Consider the following 9,225-nt stretch of genomic DNA (forward strand, 5'->3'; position numbering starts at 1 on the left):
TTTGGAGAGGGAGACCCGCCGTAGTTCAGCGCTCCCCCTTGTTGCAGGTTCTTGTAACGCTCAGGTTTCTGGCGACCGGAGGATTTTATTCTCTAATTAGCGACATATTTTCTTCTATTTCCCCTCCTTCAGTCTGAAGAGTCGTCCATGACGTTTGCCAGTCCCTGTGCCGATTGTGCAGACAGTTCATGAAGATGCCGGGAGTAAATTTACAAGAAACAGTCAAATCCCAGTTTTACGTTAGGCCTAGGTGGTCGAGCGGTATAGCACGCTGGTTACATGCTGCTCGGAGATTGTATTTCTAATGGTTAGCTAAAATTTGAATGTCCGTTGACGAGGTACATGGGAGATATAAAGCTCACAATGCTTTGTTATGTAAACAAGGCTCGTGTCATGTTTTTGTTCATATAAGTAAAATATACTTGTAAAGTTTTGGTTCAAGCAGATTTTTTCATATTACAAGTTAATTTTGAACACAATTAAACATTTTTTAGAGTTTTTCACATCTCATTTTGTTTTCAAAATATTTTCTATAAATGAAAAATTATCAGGAGAGACATTAAACATCAAACAAGGTACACTAAATCAATCTAGTTAGCAATATATAAGTATACGAAAATATGGCACGGACCTTCTTTACATAACAAAGAATTTTGAGTGCTGTATCTCACTTGTAACTCAACGAGTGACACTGCCACCGGCAGTGGTGACGTCTCCATGTTAGTGAAATATTCTCTAGAGGGACGTTAAACAATATTCATTCAATCAATTCAACAAGATGCCCATAGGGCACATCACTCACAAGCTTTGGTACCGAAATACAGGTATTGTCCCATATCAATATGATTAATCATGACCCTGTTGTTCTTGAGAAGATTTTTATAAAATTAATCATATATATCACCATTAAAAAACTTTGATACACTATTTTGGTCCCACACTACCCAAAAATACCATGATCTAAACAAAACTCGAATCTACACTGTCAGGAAGCATTGATACACATTTCAATTTTTCTGGGTCAGTGGTACTTGAGAAGATTTTCAAATGATTTTTGTCTTTTCTTGGGGGAGAAGGGCCCTTCATTTCAAGGAAATTCAATCCCCTTCAACCTAGGATGATTTATGCCACTTTTTATTAAAAATAGGAATAGTGCTTCTTGAGAAGAATATTTACAAAAACATGCAATACATTTTTACCACTTCGTGTGCTTGAGCATTTCTGAGAACACTCCCAGACAAAAAAAGTACTGTGGAGAAAAAAAAGAGGAAGAAACAGGGTAAAAACCAAATGCCTATTGCTCTGTACATGCCTTCTCCTTCATTTTAAATTGCAAAAAATTCATTTTTATTCTATAATATTCTGCCTTTGTTTGGTATACCCCTTTTTCTGCCTGAAGGGTTAAGATTTCTTCATCCTCCATCGTCTTCCGTCTCTTTGAGGTGGATGGTGTTGGCAATGGACCCAAGTCAATGACCTGACAGTTCACTGTTGCACTGGAACTGGCTACAATGATACATTTACAAATTGTAGTACATAAATCGTGAAATAGAAGTACAGGTTTTCAATTAATATCAGGTTATGCAGCAGAATGGTTGCAAAACATAATTCTTCATTGAATGATTTCAGTTAATGTCTTTTGTAAATGTATAACTTTTCTAGCCCAGTGGTTCAAGAGAAATTTTTTTTTTAAAAGAATGTCCCTATATATTCGCATGTAAAACTTTGATCCCCTATTGCAGCCACGGCCTACAATCATGGATCATTATTTTAACAAAATTGAGTCTGCACTATGTCAGAAAGAGGTCATGTAAATTTGCACTTTTCCGGTCCAGTGGTTTATTGAGACGATTTTTAATGACCCCGCCGAATTTTTGCATTTCTGTAATTATCTCCCCTGTTAAAGGTGCATTGTCATTCCATTGAACAAACTTGCATCCCCTTAATCCATGGATGACGTGTACTAAGTCTGATTGTCCAGTGGTTCTGGAGAAGAAGTTGAAAATGTGAAAAGTTTACAGACAGACGGAAGGTGGACCACGAGTGATCAAAAATAGCTCACTTTAGCTTTAAGCTCAGGTGAGCTAAAATAAATACATGTACATGTTACAAGTAAACCTTTATGAATTATTTCATATTCAAATACATGTGGAGATAATCTCAGATGAGGAAGCATGTTGCTGTGTCACCTCATTTGGCACAGAGTAAAGTATCACTGCAATGAAAAATAATATTAGTGTATTTAAAACATTTTTGTTACGCAATCCTTTGTCTTTTTAGGCTTTTATATAGAAGAAAGTCCACTTGTAGTGAAAAGGTTACCTGTAGGTGTCCAATAAGTTGACAATTACTGTACATTATTTTTAAGAATGGACAGATACTGTCCGTTCTTAAAAATAATGGACAGTAATTGTCAACTTATTGGACACCTACAGGTAAACCCAATAACTTATTAGACATCTACAGGTAGGCTGAAAATAAGAGAAAGACAATATATTTGTCAAAGAGATACAAAATTAATTTTAAATTCCCTACAACGTAAGAATTAACACAGATATCAGAAAAATCACTGAAACACTTAAAAATGATATTTCCCTATAGTAGAATTCTCTGCTTCAACTCGTAAGATTCACATTTTTTTATTCCATTGGCCATTACTATATCGCATCAAAACTTAAATTTGAAAGACATATTTCCATACTGTATTTGAATTTCGCTGGATTCAGAGGCACATAGCGAAACTTCTTCACAACGCTTTTTTATGTTTTCTTTATTAGCATATCCTAATTCTGAATTATCATTTTCGCTTTCATGAATAATTTCATTTCACGAAATAGGTGTATTGGGTTCTTTTGGCTGGTGTTAGTTATTTCCTAATCCAAATATTCGAAAACACAATGCTTTTCAGGTCAAAATTTGGCTTCATAACTTTTTCACCCTCCATATACAGAATATTTGCAATACTTTCACTAAAATCCTTAATTTTTGACTTTGCAATGAAAATGCTGTCCCAATTAGCGGAAGACATGTTGATATGGCTCAGTACTATAGAAAGAATGAATATAAAACCTGCAGTAGAAGACTACTCACCTGACACTGTCCAATAAGTGAACAAAAGAAACATAATTCTACGCAAAATTGGTTATATTGTCAGACTATTCAAAATAGCTTTATTCATAACTATCACTGTCAATGGATTTCCCTGAGACTGTCCATTCTTAGAACAAAAGATGTAATGTTTTAAGTAGGATAAAAGCCTCAAACTGTCCATTTTGTGAGAGAAAGAACTGATCTCGGCCCTACGGGCCTCGATCAGTTTTTTCTCTCACAGAATGGACAGTTTGAGGCTTATATCCTTTACATAAATTACGTTCCATCTTGACAATGTCATGATGCAATTTCTGTTGAGCAACTGTACCTTTATTATACTGTTTTTATAATAGTACAAGTTTCAAGTTTGTTGTTAAATGTACATTGTACATTTGTTGTAAAGTGAAATGCGGACTGTTGTTTCAATGCATTTTTGTGACATGTAGAAAACTTTGGAAAAGACACAAGAATTGAAAAGAAAATTACACGAATTATGTCAGTTAAGAGTTGCAAATAAACTGGGCCAAAACTAAACATATTTTTTGACTGTATGACTGATTTCAGCTTCTCCATCGTCAACTTCCCACATCTATGTAGCAATATTCCATTATCACCTGCATATGGTGTTTATATATCTCAACTGATTCGATATGCAAGAGCTTGTTCTGGGTATAGTCAGTTTTTAAATCGAGGTAAGCTACTGACAAACAAGTTGATGGTACAGGGATTTCAACAGTCTCGATTGAAGTCAGCATTTCGCAAATTCTATGGTCGTTATAACGATCTAGTTCGTCAATACAACCTCGCATTGGGTCAAATGCTGTTTGACGTGTTTCATACCGATTGTTAAGCCGTTCTTGGCAAAATGATTTTGACTGCGGATAACTCCGTTTACCTGATCAGGATAAGGGGCTCACGGCGAGTGTGACCGGTCAACAGGGGATGCTTACTCCTCCTAGGCACCTGATCCCACCTCTGGTGTGTCCAGGGGTCCGTGTTTGCCCAACTATCTATTTTATATTGCTTGTAGGAGTTATGAGATTGATCACTTTCGTTATCTTCACCTTGCATGTACTCCAACATACAACTTTCAAGGTTGGACATTTTGTATCAAGGGAAAAACTTTGGTTTGCTAAATGAGAATCATTCAATACATCCTGAACATGAATAATTGTTAAATATGAAAATTAAGTTTGGTTTGCTAAATGAGAAGCATTCAATACATCATAGGCATGAATGATTGTTTAATATGAAAATTAACTTTTATTTTGGGATCGGAAGATGTGAAGATTTTTTTTCACAAAGTCCTTAACAATTATTTGGCATGGATGAATATCATACATTGGGATAATGTACATAATATAATTTTTTTTATACTTGGCCTTACTAACTGATATAATTTAGTTATTTTGTTTGTATTTCTTGGGTATACCCTGCAACACAATTTGCTAAAATAAGAGCAAAATTATATCAATCAATGGATACATGTAGTAGAGGTAGTTGGTTGTTAAAGGTGTATTTACCATGTATACAACGGTATCAGGACAACTCGCCCCCAAGACAACTCGTCCCATCATCGGGACAACTCGCCCCTAAGACAACTCGCCCTCAAGACAACTCGCCCCCTCTTCGGGACAACTCGCCCCCTCTCTTGATATATCTCGCTCCTTCATATCATACATATGTTACATGTTTACAATTATTATTTTTGGTCTAAATCCAAGAGGTGTATTAGCAAAAAATAATGAATTTCTTATAGATAGTAAATACGTCGCAGACATTACTTGACGTGTTCACATAAACACCGAACTTCGTGTCTTTTTATGCAAGACGAAAGAATTTAGTGAAAATCCAGTGTTTGGGTTCAGTAAATTCATCATCACTTTTATGTACATGTAAAATATATAATTTCAGCGGAAACAAGTTCGCGTTTGGTATAGGGAGAGTATTAGCTTGGTCTACAGATGACTTAGTATAATTATCAATAATCTGCGTCTGTTGTTAAATCTAATTGTTTGATTTCCCCCAAGCTGTTATAAATTTACTTCAAACGTTATGAGGTACTCATCATCAGAGTTCTTTACACTTTGAAATCGCTGCGTAAAAAGAATCACCCCGCGTAAAAAGAATCAGTAAAGCAAGCCGTTATAAAATTTCTAAAATGGGAATTTTATTATTTTTCAACGGGAATTAGTTGAGAAACGCATTAAAAGATAATCACATGAATCAGAATATTCATGCTTCACCTTTACACTTATATATACTATATCGATAACCCCCCCCCCCCCCCTCCAAACCCCAAAATTTGCTTAGTATTGGAGACATTTAATCAATTACTTGAAGATCAGTAAATATAATTTTCCTTGCCAATTGATTTATGAAAAATATAACTTTTTCTGAAATGCAATAGTGAAATCTGTGTATAATTCTATTAGAATTTACCATTCGTGTTAAAGTATGAAATAAAAAGACGTATCTTTATAGGGTTAAAAGTGTAAATAACACACACATACAAAATAAAAATAAAATGTGATAATATATTTATATATAATATTGTGGGCGAGTTGTCTCAAGAGAAGGGGGCGACTTGTCCTGAGAGAGGACGAGTTGTCCTAAGAGGGGGCGAGTTGTCTTGGGGGCGAGTTGTCCAGCATTCTATACAACACATATATGTTACAATTCGAACAGTCATGTACACTATATACCTTCCTCTGTCATGTCCTCCAGACAGACCACACAATGTAGGCCTGTCCCCTATTCCATCAATGATATCTGCCTCCACTGGAGTGGGCGAGGGAGGTTTAGGTTGTTCACCAGTTGCAAGTCGCCTGATGGCATCCGCTTTCTCATTTGCTGAATTTTCTTTTTACATCAGTATACTATAAAAAATGAAGGTGTTATGCATATTTGATATTTAGCAACAATTGTGGAGACATGCATATACACATGTATGTATATTATATGAACATATATACTAGTAACGATTTTGAGGATTTTTTTTAATTAGATACCATGATTAAATGTTAATATAAGCATACTTTGTTTTCGTTAACAAATGTCTCCCAATCTCCCCAAATAGAAATTACACCAGATTGCACACCCTCCCCTTCCCTCAATGTACTGCATAATACGGAAGAGAAAACATGAGCAGAAACATATATAGGCATTATGAACTGCATTTTGTGCAATAACGAAAAAGATGGAGAAAAAAAATAAACATTAATGTAATCTATGTCATCATTGTATATGATACAAAATTAATTAATGTTATCATGTTAAACTACTAGTTGGAAAGTTGAACATACCCTAAAAGATGGGCTTAATACAACTACAACCCCCACTCCCTCACCCCATGTCTTACCTCTTTATATCATGTACGAGTATTGTTTCTTGACCTCTTCAATCCCCCTTTGACTGGTTTCAGATTATCTACATAATACAAAAAAATCCAATATTTTTTAGTATAACCTGGTATTTTTCAGATGCATGTAGGTATTTATAAATGCACACTAAATTCCATTTTTGCATTAAACAAAATCAGTAAATAAAAAAATAAATTCTAGCAGCGACATTTACGCATGGTATATATGTCTCTGATTCAAGTAATTATCTTGTGCTTTATTTGCAAATATACATGGTGTGTTTGTGTATGCTGTATATACATGTGTGAACACACATAAACGCATTCGATGTTCATTAAGGCTGGGTATATATACCACAGGAACCGGTGATGTATACTGTGCTACCCACTAACTAATAAAAATAAATCACAACATTTTATTAGGGGGTGGTATAGTATAAATTCCCTACTATTACAAAATTAACGGTTCATGTGTACATATAATACACAAGCACTTATCTCAAAAACCTAACAAGTTATAATATATAATAGCACGTGTTAATCTATAGCATAGCTTGCAAAGTTCATAACACAAGCGTCTGTGGTATATTACGACTTCTTCCTCAGTTAATCAAAACTAGAACTATTGCAATTCGGAACTGCACTGGTACATGTAACAAGTAATAAAAGATCTTAGTAATAGTGAGATGATAATGTACTTCTTATAAAAAGAAATCGAGTTTATATAGGGACAATGGAAATATACTCCCGTTGCAATCGAACCAAGTTGTAGATTCGCCATTCGGGTTAATCTTAACTAACTCGTATGATACGATGTTCCCACTTCCGGTAAATAAAATAAGCAGATCGGTACAAATACAAATTCGTCTCATTTACATGTATCAACAAACACTCGACCTCAATAATAAATATATGGATGTCAAAAATTGTAAAGAAATTTTAGATTTTAATTAAGATTAATTTCATCCCTTTAAATTAATTATTTATCTAAAACATAATGCGTTTGTGCAATGTTCAGGAGGGTGAACGTCTTTTCAATAAAAGGGAACGTGCGCATTTATGGATTATTAAATACACAGATTTTGTTGATAGGGAAAAAATATTATGCTTACGCATTGACGATCTGGAAGAATTCCTCCCACGCCAATTCCTTCAAATGAGAGTTCTTCACGCCACCTGCCCCTTCATTTTACCGAAAGGGCGGTCCTCTCTCTGCATTGGACCACGTCCATCAGTGCCAGACGTTGTCTCTCTGTCCAATTTGGTTAATGGGATCTGGGAAGGTCAGCGGACAGCTCCATCTCAATGTTATACGCGGCAGAAGACAAACAGACGATTTGATTACGAAATATAAAGCTCTGTGAAAGTTACTATTTTTGACAGACACTAAGCGGCCCGCTTAGTGTCGTGAGGAATAAACTCAGCTGGGTAATAATATTAACTCAGCTGAGATTGAACTAAGATCGTTTTGAGAAATGCAATTTAAGCACAATCTCAACTAAGATAAAATCTCGGACTTAAGTTGAAACTGAGTTTAAGATTTGAGATTTTTTCGAGAAATCCAGGCCATAACATTTCCCGGTCGAATGATTGCGATTAAAGTTACACTCTAATGGACATTTAGTTTGACATTCCACTCCATAAAGCCCAAGTGGACACCTGTCACTGCAGTTTAGGCTAGTGCATCCTGTTAGACAGTCTGTGTGAATAACAAGGATACAATTTATAAAAAGCGACAATAGAGGTTATGGAATTTATGAAAATCGAATTCAGTTTCCCAGACATCAGACATTTGTCTTTTGAATACCATTCGACTATTTCTCTTTCTTTGACACTCCTGCACATTCTGATTAAAGATTAATTCAGGGTAGCATTGGTGACCTTGTCTCTCTCTCTCTGTAAATAGAGTGTATGAAAATCAGGTGTTTCTCCGAAAAAAGACGCAAGGGGACACAGTGTATCAAGACGGTAACTTTGGGCAAAAGAGAATCAGTATTTGAATAATGGTCTTTTAATTGATGTATTGATAAGTAATGAAATATGTAAGAAGTTAATTTACTTTAACAACTACAATTACAATATAGCCAGTGTGACATTGAGCATATATATCAGTAGTCATGACATCGACACATTATTAGTGGTGCTGAGATAAGATTAAACATACATATTCATACTTACCTAGGATCACAAGGTGTTTTCATCTCGGCTACAGCATTGGCAAAGTAGAACATCCACAAGTATTGTTTACACATGTTCAATGTTTGTATTTAAACTGGAGTAATAATTATTAAATCCATTGCAATTAATTACTTCCTGTAAAGTCTTTGAATTTGATAATCATGATTTTACATATGAAGTGGAAAGGGATACCAATATGTTAATTAAAACCTTTGTATGATTTGTTCAAATATAAAAAGAAACATAAAGGAAATAACTGCAAAAACTATTAAATGTAGACCTTTCTATACCATTAAAAGGAGCCAAAATCTAAGCTATCTGGGTAAATAAGCATAGCATATTTCACAGCCTATTACATCATAATTCTAACATGTTCTTCTATTGTGAGAAATAGGGCTCATAGCGGGTGTGATCGGTCGACAGGGGATGTTTACTACTCTTAAGGCATATGATCCCACCTCTGGTGTGTCCAGGGGTTCGTTTTTGCCCAACTATTCATTTTGTATTGTTTGTATGAGTTATGCGATTGATCATTGTTCGTTATCTTTCATACAGCTTCCAAAAATGCTTAATTTCTGTTAAATTTGGAATGTGGC

At 35.0% G+C, this 9,225-nt stretch overlaps 1 long non-coding RNA gene across 1 annotated transcript; it reads right to left on the reverse strand.

Moving 5' to 3' along the window:
* Positions 1–1,389: 1,389 nt before the first annotated feature.
* Positions 1,390–8,546, reverse strand: LOC125656529 (uncharacterized). The gene is made up of 4 exons (XR_008796985.1): positions 7,564–8,546; positions 6,452–6,519; positions 5,796–5,969; positions 1,390–1,506 (listed from the first exon to the last, which is right to left on the reverse strand). It is a non-coding gene; the product is annotated as an uncharacterized LOC125656529 (long non-coding RNA).
* Positions 8,547–9,225: the final 679 nt, after the last annotated feature.

Source organism: Ostrea edulis, chromosome 7 (genome assembly GCF_947568905.1).
Source record: "Ostrea edulis chromosome 7, xbOstEdul1.1, whole genome shotgun sequence".
In the NCBI taxonomy this organism is placed as follows: Eukaryota; Metazoa; Mollusca; class Bivalvia; order Ostreida; family Ostreidae; genus Ostrea; species Ostrea edulis.